Source organism: Protopterus annectens, chromosome 4.part0, assembly GCF_019279795.1.
Source record: "Protopterus annectens isolate FY-2018-M chromosome 4.part0, PAN1.0, whole genome shotgun sequence".
NCBI classification, from domain to species: Eukaryota; Metazoa; Chordata; order Ceratodontiformes; family Protopteridae; genus Protopterus; species Protopterus annectens.
Window position 1 is genome coordinate 1092183025 of NC_056733.1, and position 22500 is coordinate 1092205524.

Sequence of the window (22500 nt, forward strand, 5' to 3'; positions counted from 1 at the left end):
CCCCATTCTCTGGAATAGGTTTCTCATCCATGTGAAGTACAGCCCTTCCCTAACCTTGTTCAAACGCAACCTGGATGAGTGGGTGGGAAACTGAAAATTCTCCCCTGGTCTTAACACCCACATCACTGATCAACAGAAGTAACCATTATATCATGCCCTAATATACACCCCTTAAAATAATCTTTTTGATACAATACCTCGTGGGATACACTTGGATTGCATGGCTAGGCTTATAAAGGAACCAATGGTCATTAGTCTAGTATACATCTAAGCACCTATGAATTAACATGAATGATCAGTTTCTCTGAATCTCATGATATGGTTCATTTTCTAAATTGTAGAGCAGTTGAGAGTTTCTTCTGCTTAATTTTTGTGGTAGTTCATTAGTTAGGTAACCACTAATACCTGGTCATGTATTGCACTCTGTCAATGTGGATTTGCAGTTTGCTCTGTCCACTTCTATTGCCAGCCTCCTCACTTTAAGAAAACTAAGGCAGTGTAGTAACTGCATCATGCTTATGACAATTACATACTTTTATCTTTTACTGATGCTACTTGTGACATATGTAAATACTTGTTAAATTTGGAGTCTCACCTTTCACACAATGCATATTAGTAAGTAGCTTAACCTTACATTGCAGCCACCTAATAATAGTTCCACTGTTTCCAAGGTTCATAGGTAAATACTAGGCCATCGAGTTCCCATCTGAACAAACTTGCACACATAACACTACTGAGAATAACACATCTGCATGCAGCTTCTCCCCATAACTAAAACAAATCATTTTGGTTCCATGTCTAGTCCCATAAGGACTCCCAGAGCTATGCCATACATTGTAAGGATTAGTAGTAAATGACTCTATAGTTAGGCATACTGATACGGTACTCCCCTGGCTGTGCAGGGATAGAATCACAGACAGCCATCTTTCTGGCACAAGAATGCAGGGTGTCCTCTCACCCCAAATGAGTGTACTATCATTGCTGCCCACATTGGGGTGAATGACTTTAAATGCTCTACACTGCAGAGCTAAAAGAGACATATATTTTAAGTTCTATGTGTATATATCCAGCACAGGCAGAACACTTTTCTTGAGCAGCAATTTCCCTTGTCCAGGGAAGATGCAAATATTTTAAACAAAACAAATCAATTTCAACAACTGACTAATTAACTGGTGTCATTCCAGGGAGATCCAATACAATGGAAGGCAATGACCGGCAGGTTAGTCTGCTTTCTCAGGAATGGCCTACACCTCCCTCCTCAGAACTTCTACACATTGGCTAAGACATCTTCTGCCCCAGAAGCTTTTTTGGGGGGCAAAGTTCTTTTGTTAGACATTGCAACCTACCAAAATCTAATCTGGCCTACACTATGGTAGCTCTGCTCATTGCTAGGATTCTGAGCAATAAATTACCTGATATGGAGGCCTTCCTGATGCTCAAGCACATTTGTATACATGTTGTTAGAGAAACTTGGCTTTAGTGTTGTGATAACGCTCCCTCTATAACAAGATACAATGCCTATCACATTTTCAGACAATCTAGGGAAGGCAGGTGAACATTTGTTTTTATCTAATGAAATATTAACTTGCACCAAATACTTCAAGATTCTGACTAGCTCTATGGCACAGAGGGATGTTGTCCTAACTGCACCTAAGTGACCACAGTTTGATTATTAGCCATAGCACTGTTTATTTATTTAACATTTGTTGACCAGGAAAGTCTGACTAAGACAGAACCTATTTTCAGTGGACGCCCAGGGAGAAACGTTCTAGATACATGTCTGTTGAAGTCAGACAGAGAGCTTGTGGGATCATACTGCTTGGCTTGCATACCTCTCCTGGAGTGATGACAGACTTTGCATGCTCACAGAGGCACACAGGACAGTATGATCTCCCAGGTATAGCGACCAAGAACAATGCAGGACAACCCTCAGGTTAAAAACGATACTGCAACAGCAGAAAACGGAACGGAACCAACGTTGTATAAATAATTTCTGTTTATTTTGGTAAAAAGCAGAACATCCAATATTGAGTAAAAATGTGCTCAAAAGTCTAATGTAGAGTTATATCTTTCATTAAACAGCAATCCGAACACAATAAAAATCTAGTTGATCAAAGTCTAATGTAGAATTGAATCTTTCATTAAACAGCAATCCAAACACAGTATAAAATCAGTTAGTCATGTTTCTTTCATTAATGGAAATTTGTGTGTATTGTTCCGTATCATGCAACATATTGTGAATAAATGCTTCATATATTTGTTGGTACATCAATACTATCCCACCCCCTTTATCTGTTTTCATCACTCTTATTCTTTCCTTTTTTAGTGTTGTTAACAGTCTGTTGTATTCTTCTGGGAAATTGTCAGATTCTTTATGTTTGGTTTCCCTATCTAGTTCTCTAAATTCATTTTCCACTAATTCCTCATATATCTTTAGTGAGGAGTGCAATGGGGGGTTGAATGTGCTTTTCCTGTGTAAACCTTGTTGCTTGTCGTGTGTGTTACCAAAATAAATACCTAAGTTTAATTGCCTCAAAAATAATTTTAAATCAATAATAATGTTGGTTATGTTTATGGGGGTATCGGGTACAAAGTGTAATCCTTTTTTGAAAAGTTCAAAAAATGTTTCATTAATTTCCACATCGGTGAAGTTGTATATGGAGAGGTTATCTTGTGTTTCTATGGTACATGCGTGGCCAGCCCTGTTGGTATTATTGTCCTGGTTTTCAAGGTGGTTCATTCTTGTCGCCCTATGTTGTTAGTGGCTATCTCCTGAATCTGTTCCACATTTGCATTGGCTGATTTACTTCTCGATTCCCTTGTCTTCCTGGTGCTTGCTGAAAAACCTGTTTAGTACCATAATTACTTTTTTGTGCTAATCTTTCACTCCTCCTTGGGACCTCTGTCCATTCATTATTTTCATTTCCTTCCATTTCATTGTTAGATGCCCCCCCCTGGTAATTTTGTCTGGTTGAGGCAATTCTACTTTTTTTGTTAAAACAATATGCTGTACCATTTTTATATTCTTCAAGATCTCTTTCAAGTTTTTATTTTTCTCATAACTACTCTGTTGCAATGGTCATCTACCTCTTTAAATGCTTGTTCATAATCATGTTTAATTCCACTAAAATTCCTATTATTAGTAATACTTTCATTCAATTTGTCAATATCTTTCAACAACACTGCAGCTTTACTTTCATAATCATTAATCATTAATTTTAACATCTCTATTCCTGTTCTATTGTACAAAGCAGTAATTTCATCAAATAGTTTTGTGCCAGGTTGTGCATTATTTGGCAGTCTATTGCATCGTAGCCCTTTTGGAATGCGTTACCCTTATGCATTCAGTCAAATAGTCAATTTCCATTTGAGCCGTTTTGTATGAATACAATTTATTGTTTAGTTCACTTACTAAATGTTCAGCATTGTTATTTTGGGCATTGTAATTTTGCTTTACAGTACCTTGTGCAAACATAAAATGTTTGCTTGTCCATTTTTTCAGGTTGAAATCGTTGTTCTGTTGACCCGGGTTTAAGTGTGGAGTTTTATTTCTTGTAGCCTGCGAATTCTGGTTGTGCACCCGGTCTTCTTTGAATACTTCAGTGGAAAGTCTTTTCCTTTTAACTGTCGGTTCCTTATCTACCACAAGTTCTTGTTGGTTAGGTGGTAATGTCTTATCGTTGGTGTTGTTATCTTTAGTTAGCAATCCACTCAGTTGTGAGAGTAGGCAAATCACTTGCCTAAATTCTCCCCGTGTTACCGGTGCGTTGTCATCTCCGTTGTCGTCTTCAATAAGAATATCCGGTGTTTTGTTAAAATCAGAGGTTCCTCGTCTTCCGCCATGTAGAGAAACTAGTAAGCGACCAAGAACAATGCAGGACAACCCTCAGGTTAAAAACGATACTGCAACAGCAGAAACGGAACGGAACCAACGTTGTATAAATAATTTCCGTTTATTTTGGTAAAAGCAGAACATCCAATATTGAGTAAAAATGTGCTCAAAAGTCTAATGTAGAGTTATATCTTTCATTAAACAGCAATCCGAACACAATAAAAATCTAGTTGATCAAAGTCTAATGTAGAATTGAATCTTTCATTAAACAGCAATCCAAACACAGTATAAAATCAGTTAGTCATGTTTCTTTCATTAATGGAAATTTGTGTATATTGTTCCGTATCATGCAACATATTGTGAATAAATGCTTCATATATTTGTTGGTACATCAATACTATCCCACCCCCTTTATCTGTTTTCATCACTCTTATTCTTTCCTTTTTTAGTGTTGTTAACAGTCTGTTGTATTCTTCTGGGAAATTGTCAGATTCTTTATGTTTGGTTTCCCTATCTAGTTCTCTAAATTCATTTTCCACTAATTCCTCATATATCTTTAGTGAGGAGTGCAATGGGGGGTTGAATGTGCTTTTCCTGTGTAAACCTTGTTGCTTGTTGTGTGTGTTACCAAAATAAATACCTAAGTTTAATTGCCTCAAAAATAATTTTAAATCAATAATAATGTTGGTTATGTTTATGGGGGTATCGGGTACAAAGTGTAATCCTTTTTTGAAAAGTTCAAAAAATGTTTCATTAATTTCCACATCGGTGAAGTTGTATATGGAGAGGTTATCTTGTGTTTCTATGGTACATGCGTGGCCAGCCCTGTTGGTATTATTGTCCTGGTTTTCAAGGTGGTTCATTCTTGTCGCCCCTATGTTGTTAGTGGCTATCTCCTGAATCTGTTCCACATTTGCATTGGCTGATTTACTTCTCGATTCCCTTGTCTTCCTGGTGCTTGCTGAAAACCTGTTTAGTACCATAATTACTTTTTTGTGCTAATCTTTCACTCCTCCTTGGGACCTCTGTCCATTCATTATTTTCATTTCCTTCCATTTCATTGTTAGATGCCCCTGGTAATTTTGTCTGGTTGAGGCAATTCTACTTTTTTTGTTAAAACAATATGCTGTACCATTTTTATATTCTTCAAGATCTCTTTCAAGTTTTTTTATTTTTCTCATAACTACTCTGTTGCAATGGTCATCTACCTCTTTAAATGCTTGTTCATAATCATGTTTAATTCCACTAAAATTCCTATTATTAGTAATACTTTCATTCAATTTGTCAATATCTTTCAACAACACTGCAGCTTTACTTTCATAATCATTAATCATTAATTTTAACATCTCTATTCCTGTTCTATTGTACAAAGCAGTAATTTCATCAAATAGTTTTGTGCCAGGTTGTGCATTATTTGGCAGTCTATTGCATCGTAGCCCTTTTGGAATGCGTTCGACCCTTATGCATTCAGTCAAATAGTCAATTTCCATTTGAGCCGTTTTGTATGAATACAATTTATTGTTTAGTTCACTTACTAAATGTTCAGCATTGTTATTTTGGGCATTGTAATTTTGCTTTACAGTACCTTGTGCAAACATAAAATGTTTGCTTGTCCATTTTTTCAGGTTGAAATCGTTGTTCTGTTGACCCGGGTTTAAGTGTGGAGTTTTATTTCTTGTAGCCTGCGAATTCTGGTTGTGCACCCGGTCTTCGAATACTTCAGTGGAAAGTCTTTTCCTTTTAACTGTCGGTTCCTTATCTACCACAAGTTCTTGTTGGTTAGGTGGTAATGTCTTATCGTTGGTGTTGTTATCTTTAGTTAGCAATCCACTCAGTTGTGAGAGTAGGCAAATCACTTGCCTAAATTCTCCCCGTGTTACCGGTGCGTTGTCATCTCCGTTGTCGTCTTCAATAAGAATATCCGGTGTTTTGTTAAAATCAGAGGTTCCTACGTCTTCCGCCATGTAGAGAAACTAGTAAGCGACCAAGAACAATGCAGGACAACCCTCAGGTTAAAACGATACTGCAACAGCAGAAAACGGAACGGAACCAACGTTGTATAAATAATTTCCGTTTATTTTGGTAAAAAGCAGAACATCCAATATTGAGTAAAAATGTGCTCAAAAGTCTAATGTAGAGTTATATCTTTCATTAAACAGCAATCCGAACACAATAAAAATCTAGTTGATCAAAGTCTAATGTAGAATTGAATCTTTCATTAAACAGCAATCCAAACACAGTATAAAATCAGTTAGTCATGTTTCTTTCATTAATGGAAATTTGTGTATATTGTTCCGTATCATGCAACATATTGTGAATAAATGCTTCATATATTTGTTGGTACATCAATACTATCCCACCCCCTTTATCTGTTTTCATCACTCTTATTCTTTCCTTTTTTAGTGTTGTTAACAGTCTGTTGTATTCTTCTGGGAAATTGTCAGATTCTTTATGTTTGGTTTCCCTATCTAGTTCTCTAAATTCATTTTCCACTAATTCCTCATATATCTTTAGTGAGGAGTGCAATGGGGGGTTGAATGTGCTTTTCCTGTGTAAACCTTGTTGCTTGTCGTGTGTGTTACCAAAATAAATACCTAAGTTTAATTGCCTCAAAAATAATTTTAAATCAATAATAATGTTGGTTATGTTTATGGGGGTATCGGGTACAAAGTGTAATCCTTTTTTGAAAAGTTCAAAAAATGTTTCATTAATTTCCACATCGGTGAAGTTGTATATGGAGAGGTTATCTTGTGTTTCTATGGTACATGCGTGGCCAGCCCTGTTGGTATTATTGTCCTGGTTTTCAAGGTGGTTCATTCTTGTCGCCCCTATGTTGTTAGTGGCTATCTCCTGAATCTGTTCCACATTTGCATTGGCTGATTTACTTCTCGATTCCCTTGTCTTCCTGGTGCTTGCTGAAAAACCTGTTTAGTACCATAATTACTTTTTTGTGCTAATCTTTCACTCCTCCTTGGGACCTCTGTCCATTCATTATTTTCATTTCCTTCCATTTCATTGTTAGATGCCCCCCCCTGGTAATTTTGTCTGGTTGAGGCAATTCTACTTTTTTTGTTAAAACAATATGCTGTACCATTTTTATATTCTTCAAGATCTCTTTCAAGTTTTTTTATTTTTCTCATAACTACTCTGTTGCAATGGTCATCTACCTCTTTAAATGCTTGTTCATAATCATGTTTAATTCCACTAAAATTCCTATTATTAGTAATACTTTCATTCAATTTGTCAATATCTTTCAACAACACTGCAGCTTTACTTTCATAATCATTAATCATTAATTTTAACATCTCTATTCCTGTTCTATTGTACAAAGCAGTAATTTCATCAAATAGTTTTGTGCCAGGTTGTGCATTATTTGGCAGTCTATTGCATCGTAGCCCTTTTGGAATGCGTTCGACCCTTATGCATTCAGTCAAATAGTCAATTTCCATTTGAGCCGTTTTGTATGAATACAATTTATTGTTTAGTTCACTTACTAAATGTTCAGCATTGTTATTTTGGGCATTGTAATTTTGCTTTACAGTACCTTGTGCAAACATAAAATGTTTGCTTGTCCATTTTTTCAGGTTGAAATCGTTGTTCTGTTGACCCGGGTTTAAGTGTGGAGTTTTATTTCTTGTAGCCTGCGAATTCTGGTTGTGCACCCGGTCTTCTTCGAATACTTCAGTGGAAAGTCTTTTCCTTTTAACTGTCGGTTCCTTATCTACCACAAGTTCTTGTTGGTTAGGTGGTAATGTCTTATCGTTGGTGTTGTTATCTTTAGTTAGCAATCCACTCAGTTGTGAGAGTAGGCAAATCACTTGCCTAAATTCTCCCCGTGTTACCGGTGCGTTGTCATCTCCGTTGTCGTCTTCAATAAGAATATCCGGTGTTTTGTTAAAATCAGAGGTTCCTACGTCTTCCGCCATGTAGAGAAACTAGTAAGCGACCAAGAACAATGCAGGACAACCCTCAGGTTAAAAACGATACTGCAACAGCAGAAAACGGAACGGAACCAACGTTGTATAAATAATTTCCGTTTATTTTGGTAAAAAGCAGAACATCCAATATTGAGTAAAAATGTGCTCAAAAGTCTAATGTAGAGTTATATCTTTCATTAAACAGCAATCCGAACACAATAAAAATCTAGTTGATCAAAGTCTAATGTAGAATTGAATCTTTCATTAAACAGCAATCCAAACACAGTATAAAATCAGTTAGTCATGTTTCTTTCATTAATGGAAATTTGTGTATATTGTTCCGTATCATGCAACATATTGTGAATAAATGCTTCATATATTTGTTGGTACATCAATACTATCCCACCCCCTTTATCTGTTTTCATCACTCTTATTCTTTCCTTTTTTAGTGTTGTTAACAGTCTGTTGTATTCTTCTGGGAAATTGTCAGATTCTTTATGTTTGGTTTCCCTATCTAGTTCTCTAAATTCATTTTCCACTAATTCCTCATATATCTTTAGTGAGGAGTGCAATGGGGGGTTGAATGTGCTTTTCCTGTGTAAACCTTGTTGCTTGTCGTGTGTGTTACCAAAATAAATACCTAAGTTTAATTGCCTCAAAAATAATTTTAAATCAATAATAATGTTGGTTATGTTTATGGGGGTATCGGGTACAAAGTGTAATCCTTTTTTGAAAAGTTCAAAAAATGTTTCATTAATTTCCACATCGGTGAAGTTGTATATGGAGAGGTTATCTTGTGTTTCTATGGTACATGCGTGGCCAGCCCTGTTGGTATTATTGTCCTGGTTTTCAAGGTGGTTCATTCTTGTCGCCCCTATGTTGTTAGTGGCTATCTCCTGAATCTGTTCCACATTTGCATTGGCTGATTTACTTCTCGATTCCCTTGTCTTCCTGGTGCTTGCTGAAAAACCTGTTTAGTACCATAATTACTTTTTTGTGCTAATCTTTCACTCCTCCTTGGGACCTCTGTCCATTCATTATTTTCATTTCCTTCCATTTCATTGTTAGATGCCCCCCCCTGGTAATTTTGTCTGGTTGAGGCAATTCTACTTTTTTTGTTAAAACAATATGCTGTACCATTTTTATATTCTTCAAGATCTCTTTCAAGTTTTTTTATTTTTCTCATAACTACTCTGTTGCAATGGTCATCTACCTCTTTAAATGCTTGTTCATAATCATGTTTAATTCCACTAAAATTCCTATTATTAGTAATACTTTCATTCAATTTGTCAATATCTTTCAACAACACTGCAGCTTTACTGCTGCATTGTGCTTCTATATCAGCCCTCACATCATTGAGCATAAAACCCCTTTTGGTATATGCCTGACCAGACACATGCAACAAGTGGAAAGTCCCCAGATTCCTCACAAAAAGAATACAGGACATAAACACAATGTGATATGCAGGTCACCTCAAAGCCCTATCTCTACACTCTGTTTCCTACAGACTGCTGAGAGGTGATTTATGCCTGGCATACAAGGCATCCTTGGATCACACTGTGATGGACCTTTTGCATATCCCCAAAATGAACAGCACCAGAGCTACTATATCTAAGGGTCTATATTAAAACACCGAAACCTCACTTACGCAAGTCCCTAAACACCAACACATAAATAGCGAACCACGAGAACACCGAACGTCCTGAAGCGTGAAATTCGAAATATCGAATTGCCATAGTTGTCCCTTATCCGGTATAGCTCCCTAATGTAAATATGCAATAGTTACTGACCTTAGGGTTAGGGTGTGGGTTAAGGTAAGTGCATATATAGTAATGCAACATACACTTTATGGTTAGAAGTAGGGTTACATTAAGTGTATATATAGTAATATAGTTGTGTAGCTGAATTTGTACATAAATTACACTTTTCCCGTAGTTGGGTGTTTTTTGTTTATAGTTAGATACATTTGTGAATGTCTGATTAGGATATGTGATATATGGGTGAAGTGTAGATATGGGGAAGTGTGGATTATTTAGTATGTTTGTGTAGGTAGTACGTAGTGGGCTGTGGGGTTGGCCAACTATTGCAATTCGATATTTTGAATTTCGTGCTTCAGGACGTTCGGTGCTCTCGCGGTTTTCTATTTATGTGTTGGCGTTTAGGGATTCACGTAAGTGAGATTTCGGTGTTTTAATATAGACCCATATCTAAGGATTTTAAAATTTGCTTGCATCTTAACTAGGACATGTTGGAGGGACAGAGAAACCCCATTCTCTGGAATAGGTTTCTCATCCATGTGAAGTACAGCCCTTCCCTAACCTTGTTCAAACGCAACCTGGATGAGTGGGTGGGAAACTGAAAATTCTCCCCTGGTCTTAACACCCACATCACTGATCGACAGAGGTAGCCATTATATCACGCCCTAATATACACCCCTTAGAATAATCTTTTTGATACAATACCTCGTGGGATACACTTGGATTGGATGGTTAGGCTTATAAAGGAACCAATGGTCATTAGTCTAGTATACATCTAAGCACCTATGAATTAACATGAATGATCAGTTTCTCTGAATCTCATGAGATGGCTCATTTTCTAAATTGTAGAGCAGTTGAGAGTTTCTTCTGCTTAATTTTTGTGGTAGTTCATTAGTTAGGTAACCACTAATACCTGGTCATGTATTGCACTCTGTCAATGTGGATTTGCAATTTGCTCTGTCCACTTCTATTGCCAGCCTCCTCACTTTAAGAAAACTAAGGCAGTGTAGTAACTGCATCATGCTTATGACAATTACATACTTTTATCTTTTACTGATGCTACTTGTGACATATGTAAATACTTGTTAAATTTGGAGTCTCACCTTTCACACAATGCATATTAGTAAGTAGCTTAACCTTACATTGCAGCCACCTAATAATAGTTCCACTGTTTCCAAGGTTCATAGGTAAATACTAGGCCATCGAGTTCCCATCTGAACAAACTTGCACACATAACACTACTGAGAATAACACATCTGCATGCAGCTTCTCCCCATAACTAAAACAAATCATTTTGGTTCCATGTCTAGTCCCATAAGGACTCCCAGAGCTATGCCATACATTGTAAGGATTAGTAGTAAATGACTCTATAGTTAGGCATACTGATACGGTACTCCCCAGGCTGTGCAGGGATAGAATCACAGACAGCCATCTTTCTGGCACAAGAATGCAGGGTGTCCTCTCACCCCAAATGAGTGTACTATCATTGCTGCCCACATTGGGGTGAATGACTTTAAATGCTCTACACTGCAGAGCTAAAAGAGACATATATTTTAAGTTCTATGTGTATATATCCAGCACAGGCAGAACACTTTTCTTGAGCAGCATTTTCCCTTGTCCAGGGAAGATGCAAATATTTTAAACAAAACAAATCAATTTCAACAACTGACTAATTAAATGGTGTCATTCCAGGGAAATCCAATACAATGGGAGGCAATGACCGGCAGGTTAGTCTGCTTTCTCAGGAATGGCCTACACCTCCCTCCTCAGAACTTCTACACATTGGCTAAGACATCTTCTGCCCCAGAAGCTTTTTTGGGGGGCAAAGTTCTTTTGTTAGACATTGCAACCTACCAAAATCTAATCTGGCCTACACTATGGTAGCTCTGCTCATTGCTAGGATTCTGAGCAATAAATTACCTGATATGGAGGCCTTCCTGATGCTCAAGCACATTTGTATACATGTTGTTAGAGAAACTTGGCTTTAGTGTTGTGATAACACTCCCTCTATAACAAGATACAATGCCTATCACATTTTCAGACAATCTAGGGAAGGCAGGTGAACATTTGTTTTTATCTAATGAAATATTAACTTGCACCAAATACTTCAAGATTCTGACTAGCTCTATGGCACAGAGGGATGTTGTCCTAACTGCACCTAAGTGACCACAGTTTGATTATTAGCCATAGCACTGTTTATTTATTTATTTAACATTTGTTGACCAGGAAAGTCTGACTAAGACAGAGCCTATTTTCAGCGGACGCCCAGGGAGAAACGTTCTAGATACATGTCTGTCGAAGTCAGACAGAGAGCTTGTGGGATCATACTGCTTGGCTTGCATACCTCTCCTGGAGTGATGACAGACTTTGCATGCTCACAGAGGCACACAGGACAGTATGATCTCCCAGGTATAGACTGGAGAGGCAATTGGGCTGCTTTGAGGGAACACTCTTTGTGGAAGTGAGAAAACATCCTCCACAGACAGCTCATTGTACACCTCCTCTCCTGCACCTTGTCAGATGCACTTGACATCGCAGCTGGCAGATAACCAAAAAAAAATTTTGAACCACCCCTGATGGCTGCCTGGATGACATCCCCTCTCGGTTGGTTCTAGCCCGGTGAAGGGAACAAGTGGTCTGATTTTTTGACAGAGGGTTTGATGGTTGGCAGGCATAGCTGTCAAAAGTTGCAAAAAAAACAAAAAGACTTCAAGATTCTGAATTCAACTGCCTTGACATTTTGGTCACATTTCATATAGTCAATTACCATATCAATGGCAATCATAAACCCCCCTTAACGTTACCTGAGGAAAACAGAAGGCACCGTCTCAAGTTGGATTCAATGTCTAGTAACCCAAATACCTTAATTCCAGGTGACATATTATATGTATATGGTATATTGCTTGTTACAAATATCAATAAATATACCAAACATTTCCTAAATTCTGCTAATTCCAGTTCACCTGATCAAACTGTTCAGTTTCCCACAATAGGAAAGGCTGCCTTTCCCTACCAATATTATCCCTTCCTTGACCAAATTTGATACCGAACTGTCACCTCCTCCCCCATATCAGTACCAAATTGCACATAAAATTTGAATACATTCAAGAACTCCTCCAACTCCAAACTTATATCCCTATCTGAGGGCCTCAAGAATATCAAAAGTGCTCTGTCTCCCTTTGACCTGATGTCTAAAGTCACCACATTTACCCATGATTGTTACAACCATCTCAACCAGTTTATGAATAACAAAGTGCCTATTAGAAGTAAGTGTAGTGTGAAATTTAGGGTAAATCAAATGGTGGAACTTTTAAATAAACAAATTTTATAAGTGGAGGAAAAAATTATGTGGTTCATATAAAAACAAACCCACCATCAAGCAGGAGGAGGACTATGCAGGACCTTAAAGTCATCATTGGGAAGATAGAGGCTACATGTAAACTCAAAGTAGTTAAGTATAACTACAAGCCTTTATTATGAGTATTAGAATAATGTCCCCATAAGCCTGTATTATGAGTATTAGAAGTAATGTCCCCATAAGCCGGTATTATGAGTATTACAAGTAATGTCTGGTACTGCACTAAATTTGAAGTAAACAGCACTACCTATTCTTATAACAAAGGCATATTAAATGCCTGTTTTACAAACTTAGATCAAATGTTTCTTTTCCATCAGATCCCAGTGTTGCACTCCTTTGAGTATTTTTGCCCTGTGCCCATCATTATCACTATATACCAGATCTTGAAGCTATTACCAAAACTAAAAATAACAGCTCCATATGCCAGTCCGGTGGTATAACCTGGGTTTGATTAGCCAACCAGACAAATATGGTGCTGGCTGGGGTGATGGGAGATGTCTATCCTTGGGGGTGACAGCTCTAAGCTGGCAATGTCTGCTGTTCTAGTGCCATGGGATGGATGCCACAGGGCACCAAAAGTAGCAGCCAGTATAGGTAGGGACATGTACTGTGGCTTTGAACGTTGGTGACAATACAGGATGAAATGTAGTGGTACCTTTCCATGTAATCGATGAGTCATTAGTGAAGTCTTGCAGGGCAAGCTTGTTCCCCTTCTCTTTGCCATCTACGTCTCTGATGTGACGACTGATGTAAAAGGTTTGTGGCTGACCATGTTTGGGAAAGGCTGCAAGCTGGGCACCATGACTGATTTCCTCGCAGACTTATATTCTCTAAGAAGGGCTAGATGGGATCATCACTTGGTGTTCTAATGATGGTCTGAGGTTTATTGCAAAAGAAATGTAGTATGCTCACATATGGGAACACGTCATTGCCACTTGTCACATAACTGGAACCCTTTTTAAGGTCAATGCAGTCATTAGATATCTAAGCATCTCTGTCAACAATAAACAGTCCTTCGATCACCAAGTATCAGTTACAGTAATGACATTTTTTTTGTTGCCAAACTAATTATCAAAGAAGTGCTCTCAAGATTCAAAGACATCACAGTTCCCCTGTATTCCTCCGTTATTAGACTGATCATTGAATATAACACTCTGGTTAGCATGCATCTTACCAAACATACTCCAGTTTGAAATACCTCAATATTTCATAACCGACAGAATGAAAGGGCTAGGTTGACTTAGCTATCCAAATAGATAAAAAAGTATTGCATTTTTTTTCCATTTTGTACTGAATCTTGTACTGACTCCTAAGTGGATATCTCTAACATGCCTTTCAGGCCATGAAATTTCCTATTTTACTAAATCTCTAACTCAAAAACACTGATAACATTAAAATCACTCACTCCAAAACTCTCAGCTTATATTGTAACATAAACAGGACTTCTCTGAGGGACAGGTTCATTGCTAAAAGGATTCCCTGCCTATGGAATACATTTCCCTTGCATGGTGTAACATCTTAGCTTCCCTCAAGTTAAGTGTTGGTGCTTGGATGGGTTCACATAAATTTTTCCTAGTTTTGGCCCTTATCAAGAAAGCAAACCTGCCAGCAGTACTTGTTAGGGTACCTGGTTAGGCTATATATGTTTTTTATTTCAAACACCCTTCTACTACTAAACTATAAAAATTAAAGAATATGTTTGTGGATCCTGCAAAAGAGCTCAAGGACAGAACACCACCATTTCACCTTCCAGTGCAACAACGGTATCTAATTCTGAATGTTGTTTGCTGTAAGTTCATGTATCAGTCAATTCCTGATTTAGACACATCAGCTAATATACTAACTAAAAAATAAACTCATAGTTTGAAAACATACTACAGGCTACTTTGGCATATTATTAATAAAATATCAAAAATTCATTCTAATAAAGGATATTCTTTTCTCCTTATTTATTTTCACATGTCTCTGGATGTACTGAAATAGATGGGAGATTATTTTATAATAGTTATGCCATCTTATCTTACAGACTATTAGTTTTAATGCTGGCTTTATTTCTGGCTACTGCCTAAGGCTCACTGGCCTGTTAAAATAGTGACATTCAGCAACACTACTGACAAGCAAACTCTTAAAAATAGTTTGCCCAGGATCAACCATTATTACATCTTTGCCTTTCAGCAGAATATTCAACATAATATTTTCTTCTCAGCTTGTCAGAACATCACCTTTTTCTGAATGTATTCACTTTTAATCTAGCAAAGTGTGCTTTAATAGCCCACTCAGTGGTACAGAGGGATGAAGCCTTAACTGCACTCCAGCTGACCAAATCAACTAATAACCTGGGCACTGAAGAAGCTAGACACTTAGAGTGGGAGTGAGCAGACAACACTGGCCACCCATCCTGGGGGGAGGGAGGGATGGAGGGAAGGAAAGAGCCTAACCCACTATGTGAGTGACGCCAAGATGCATATTTTTGCACAATAGCCATACTCTGACCATTGCAATGCAGTATGCATGTGTCGGTCTGGCGACATTGTTGGAATATTTTGTGAATCAGGCTGACATGTGGAACATTAGGAGAAAGGATCAAGGAAAGCCCCTACTGTTGTTTGGGAAATGTCCTCCCATGATGGTCTCTCTCTCTCTCTCTTTTACCCATGGGAAATAAATGGGTCTGTTGGGTAACAGAAGGGCTAATGGATGACAGATATGGGGAGAAAAATGACACAGAAAAAGTGAGGCCTAATTAAAAAAATCTGTAATTGTTCTAATATTCTGGTTTTGATCTCTTTTGTGGATTAGTGCAGTAGGGATCATTGCTATAGTTTATAAGTCTGGAATGGAAGGAGAAAGCCCTGCCTGCATCACAGGTGACCCAAGTTTAATTTACAGCTTATGTGTCTGCAGCAGCTGGCAGAGTAGGATGAGAGTGAGCAGTTACTGCTGTCTCACCCACACTGAGTGGAGGGAATTGGACTCTGACTTGCCATATGGGTGGCACCTTGCAGGAGCATCTGGTGTTCACTTAGTGGAGTTCAAAGCCAAGTGAACCCACATTTCCATTAATGAATTTGCACTATGCAGCCAAAGGCAAACCTCTCCACAGAAGACAGCAATCTTGGACTTGGAGGTTATTCTCAAGAGGACAGTGGATGTCATCTCCCCAGGACCAATAAGCTGGCCTGCTCCCTACCACCCAAATCTTGCTGGGGAAGGGATACTAGGGATTCTGAGGTAGGAATGAATGGGATCTTGCAGAGCCCAAGAATACCTGCATCCTTTGCCATAGGGCTCTTGCTTAACTCAGGCATAGCTGGAACCAGTTCCACTGCAATGAATTAGCCAACAAGATGGAGTTAGAGGAAACACTTGACAAGGTCCAGGGGTAAGCAAAAAAATGTTACATTGTATATGCTAATGAATCCAACTTATATCACTGACTTTTGTCTTTATTTTTTTTAAATTTTAGTTTATCTTTTATTGGCCATATTAATCCCACTAGGCCAGTGGCTTCTTTTCAGGGAGATCCAAGGTGGTATTTATATGACTATGGAAATCTGGGCAGGGCATCAGGGAAATTCCACTACTCTTTTCAATAGGTGCCATGGATCTTTTACATTTACTAGAGCTACCACCACCTGAAGCCAATGGAGCCTCAGTTTAACATCTCATCTGTACACAACACAATCAGGAGTGCAGCACTCCCCCATGCAGCACTGCATTACCTGCAATCCATCTACCTGGTGCAGGATTAGGACCCACAGCCTGCTGCACCAAAGGTGAGTGTACTACCTGTTGCGCACTGACACTGGCAATGCTGGTTACTAATAGTAATAACATAGTGGGTTGAAAAATAGTCAATATCACCTGTTCTGTGGGTTATTATACATGCCAGAGATGCCTTAGTATTTGACAATCTACAAAATAGGTCATTACGTTACTGTATAACTTTTAGTCATTCAAATCAAATATTTTTCAAGGTATGTTCACTGATAAAACTATAAAAAATGCATTTTTGTAAACACTTCATACAACTCAATATTTTGTGTAATCACAATTCTAGAATTCTCTTTTCTCATTTGAATAGTGGTTTCATCATGGTTCTCTTTACTTTGTACTTTGCAGCATTAATGCAGTTTAGCTAAGAACAGCATTTTATCATTTAATGATTCCAGCTGGTGTTATAGTTTCCCAGTTATCTGACATAATCACGTACAGTAAGATGAGCTATAGTCATGATAACCTGCTTCTGCAGATCATTAAGCGTCTCTGCTACACCAGAACGTTACATGACCCAATGAAAGTAGGTTAGTACTTTGTATGCGTCAACTCTCTGAATGCCATAACCTAAATATTCAGCAGAAGAATTATCAGATACTGAATGCAACAGCTCTGAAAGGGTCAGACCTCTACTTCTTTCCAGTTAAAATAAGTCTCGCTACCAGGTGGAAGAACCAGGCTGCTTAAAGGGCCAGTATAATGTAATGCAACAAAATAACAGAACAAATGATCCTATCTTGCTCAACAAAAAAAATAATATACAAAGTAACCTCCACTTAACCCTTTAGTAGAACACTGTTTTAATTTTATACAAAATTATTTTTTACATGTAAAAATGCACCCCCCCAACACACACAGTTGTCTCACGTTTATAAAACTGTCTCTCTCTTCATATCTGCGTCACAAAACCAAATCTGCTCCCAGCTGGAAATGTGACATAAAGCTTCATGAAGATAAAATATCTAGCAACAAGAGTCATTAAACTTCAAACGCTGTGGAAACACACATAGTTGTTAGTAGTGCCTTTTCTTTATTCTTCAGGAAGACATTTTTCTCTGGAACATAAAACAAATAATTTCCATAGTCTGACCCCCAATAAACAATGATAGAATATAAATCATTAAATAAATGAACATGTCTAATCTGCTGTTAATGAGAATGTAATTTGTTACTAATCTCCATCTGGCTAGACTTTCACTCATTAAATGATAAAGCTTGCACAAAAAAATCTCCATATTAAAAAAAAATCTTTTTATCCTAAAATATTGTGGGTGATTGTTAAGAATGCTGTAGTGTTATTATTGCGTGCTGTGTACAGGGTATGCATTTGTACCAGATGCTTACCAAGGTGAGACGATCTCCAACCAGTATCTGCAATCTGTATATTCTAAAGTATCACTTTGTAAGGCATTACCCCCACCCCCCCTTAAGCTCACCTAGTGTTAATGGGACATTAGCCTCCTTTACAAATAGAGAGCACCATGGTTTATTGTGTTTATTTTATTGGCTCGCAAAACATCACAGAGGAGAGACCTCATATTCGCATTTTCAAAGTATTAGGATATCAGAACTTATTTTGCTGCATATCCTATGCTTTGTATTTTGGCTATGAGACTTGCAGAAGACAGAAAAGGCAAGTTTTATGTTTCTTTTTCACCTTTTTCACTTTTTTCTAAGTTTGTGCAACTTTAGAAATACTACATTTAAAGACTGAAGGTGTGAGGGCAGATCCCCATGTAGGGTAGTGAAGAAAAGTTTGCCCACCTGCAAAAATAATAGTTTTAGGAATGTTTGGTGAAATGTTATTTATTTATTATTTACAGTGCTTGGAACTGCAATAATGCATATGGTTAGATGTTTTAGTTTTGATTTTTTCTAATTTCATCAAAGCAAGATGCATTTAATCATAATAAATGGCATAATTTTTCCTGTATCTTTTTCTCCCATGCCTTCCAACCATCAAGCCTTTATCCAATAAAACTCAGATGATTTTCCCCCTGCGGGGATGTAGCCAGCATAGTATGAGAATGCAGAAGGGCACCATCATATAGGCAGTCATGATGGTTGCTTGTGCTCTTCCTGGCACTTCTATTGACAAGCAGGCATTTCTACTAGGCCCTAACATTCACCTTGCAGTGATGACATGGGGACCAGTGTCACTGCAGGCCTATCTACTCATACATATTCCTTTGCACACCAACAAAGGCTGCCTTCACTGGGATGGGTAGCTATAGCCTATATCCGCCTCATTTTTGGCTCTCTGCTCATGCAAGCATCCACTTGCACCAGAACAGCAGGGCTAGCCAGTCAGGAACCAGCACACTCCCTCCCCACGATGGCCAAGCCATTCTCCATCCTCCCAGTCTCTGACTGAACTTTGGCTGTCTGGGTCACAGTCAGAAGTTCAGCCCTCTGTGCCACAAGCCAGAGCCTACAGATAGTATTAGGAAAAATATACACATATTTTAGTTAAATACATTGTAAATAAAACATTAGTAAATTTGAATTATCCACACCAGACAGCATAATCTTATACAAGGAATTATTCTATAAGTAGTAATTGCACTACTAACACAGCAACTTGCATCAGTACAAGGACAAAATGATTGACTTCAACAATTGGCTAAGCTTCTGGTGCCATTCTAAAGGGATCCAGTATCTGTCTGCCTGGGATGACATGGTCGACAGACCACGATGCTTTGCCAGAGATGGCCTGTACCTGTCACCCCTGGGATTCCAGATACTGGCTAAGGTTCTTGCCGCCCCTATAGTGCCTTTTTTAGGCAAGGTTCAAATGACAAATTCGCCACCATAACAGGAACAGGCAAGCAAAAACTGAGGGTGATGCTACTCAATGCTAGAAGTCTAAATCTCAAAATGCACTCACTCGAGGTGCTCCTTAAAATGGAGAACATCAATATCTGTGCAGTGACTGAGACCTGGTTCAAGGCGCCAGAGAGCACCCCTGCACTACCAGGCTATAACTCATACCACACTTTTCGGCCATGTAACCTGGACCGGAACACCAAAGGCGGAGGTGTGTCCATATTCATTAAGGATATCCACACCTCCAGGCTAGTTGCTCAGCATAATGCAACCGAGGTTATCCAAGTGCAACTAACTCTGGGCAAAACTGCAATCCAAATTGTAGCTTGCTACAGGTCACCCACCATGCCCCAGGATTCCCACTCCTCTTTTCTTGATGTACTGGAAAATATTAGGGTTCAACCAAACACCCTAATAATGGGCAATTTCAACTACCCCACCATTAACTGGGAAAACTACTCATGTACCAACTCCTTCACTCAACGCTTTCTGGAATTCATAAACTTCAATGCCTTGGATCAACTTATCCACACCCCCACTAGGGGCAACAATATCCTAGATCCAGTCATTACCAATATGAGTGACCGGTGTTCCACACCTGAAGTCAACGCCTCATTGGTCCGATCCGACCATAAGCTAATTACTCTAGATATCCACATCCTGCCTCCACCCCCCCCATTAAGGAAACCATGGTAAAAATTTCTCCAAAGCCAACTTCATGCTTCTTAAAACAGAAGTGGTGAACTTCATGACACCCATGCAGATGGACAATACAGTTACGTCTACTGAATCCTACACAATTGCACTTTATAAGCACTTACATGAGTGCATGGATCGTGTTATCCCAAACAGAACCAAGATGCTATCCTCCAAAAAAAGGAAGCCAATCTGGTGGTCCCCTGCCATAAACAAACTGTACAACAGAAGGAAGAAACTCTTGCAAAAGAGAGTAAAATCCCACGAGTGGAGGAGCTCCCTGGTCAGCCTCAGTAAGAAGCTGCGATCCCTGATAAAATCCTCCAAAGCTAGTTACGAAAACAAAATCACCACTGATTCTAAAGACAACCACAAAGCATTCTATAGCTATGTCAAGAATCTCAATGGCAACACTCAGATCTGCTCTGAGTTACAGCACAATGGCACTAAATATACAGACCCAACTGATATTGCCAACATCCTGGCAGATAGGTTCAGTGCTAACTTTACCCCCCTCTCACCCCCTAAAGAGCCCATCTCTATACTGGAAGAATGCAGAGTTCCTGTAATCACGGCTGCACAGGTAAAAACCACACTCTCCAAAGCCAAGAACACAGCATCCATGGGACCAGACAACATCCAAGGCTGCGTTCTACATGAACTACAGAACGAACTGGCACCCCACCTAAGTACCATGTTCAATCATAGCCTCACCTCAGGCTTTGTGCCTGCTGAATGGCCTACAGCAATGGTTATTCCACTCCACAATGGGGGAGCCACCACGGACCCCGGGAAGTACCACCCCATTAGCCTGACGAGCCTGGTCTGCAAGTCCATGAAACATATCATCATGGAACTTATAAACAAAGACATTGGTAATCTCCAAACTCTGGATCTCACCCAGTTCGGGTTTGTAAAAAGGCAGATCATGTCTCCTAAACCTGATAGACTTCTTTGAAGCAGTCACCAAAGCCGTAGACAAGGGTAAGGTGGTTCACACAGCCTATCTAGATCTTGCCAAGGCTTTTGACACCATCCCCAACTCTGGAATCATAGATAAACTCACTAAACTAGGTATAAATCCCTATGTCACAAGATGGGTTGCCAACTGGCTCACTGACAGAACCCACACTGTGAAAGAAGCAGACTCCAAATCCAACTTCAGACCAGTGACAAGTAGAGTACCACAGGGTTCAGTCCTGGGTCCTCTCCTGTTTGGTATCTACTTCTCTGAAGTACAGGCTAACACAGAAGGTCTTTGGCTAATGAAGTTCGCAGATGACTGCAAACTAGGAGCCATAATCAAAACTCCTAACGATGTGGACATCCTACAAAAGGGCCTCACTGAGACAGATGCCTGGTGTCAAAGCCATGGCCTCAAGCTCAGTGCTAAAAAGTGTATTGTCATCCCCTTTGGTAAAAACTCTGTACCCATGAACTACAACATAGGCAGTAGTATACTTAACAGTGTGATAAGAGACTTTGGGACACAGGTGGACAGTAGTCTCTCCTTTGATAATCACATCGCCACAGTAGTCAGGAAATCCTTCTACGTGGCACACCTCATCACAAAAGGTTTCTCATCCAGAAAAAAAGAGGTCATTGTTTCCCTCTACTCATCACTCATTAGACCCGTTATAGAGTACAACACCCCTTTTGGTATGTACCTCACAAGACATCTACAACAACTGGAAAGGCCACAGAAATACCTCACAAAGAGGATTACCAGCCTCAAACAGATCCCCTATGCAGACCGTCTCAAAAAACTCCAGCTTTACTCCATCGCATATCGCCTACTCAGGGGTGATCTCTGCCTAACATACAAAGCTATGTCAAACCCAGAGCTGTTGGACATGCTCCACTTAAAGAAATCCCAATCCCTCCAAGCTACATGCCCTAGGGACCTAAACCTTGTCACCACAATAAACAGAACATGCTGGAGGGATAGAGTCCTGTCCCAGAGACTTCCCATACTCTGGAATAAACTACCTATCTATATCAAACAAAACTCCTCATTAGCACTCTTTAAGAAAAATCTTGATGATTGGATGGGAAATAGGAAATTCACTCCAGGGGTCACCTCTGTGGCTGTGCTCTACAGTGGCACAGGAAAATAATTTTCTTGGGTGGCAAAAGCCAGGGTAACTTTTTGGCTGGGCTTGTATAGGCCCCAGGGCCGATAGCCTAGTACCTACCTATGAACCTATGAACCTATAAGTAATAACACCATCCAACATTTTTAACAATCGCTGTAGTGTGAATTTTATTTCGTATTTTATTTCCTATTATGAGACTGAGTTTCTGCCATGTAACAGGAATAACATTAGGACTTTGATA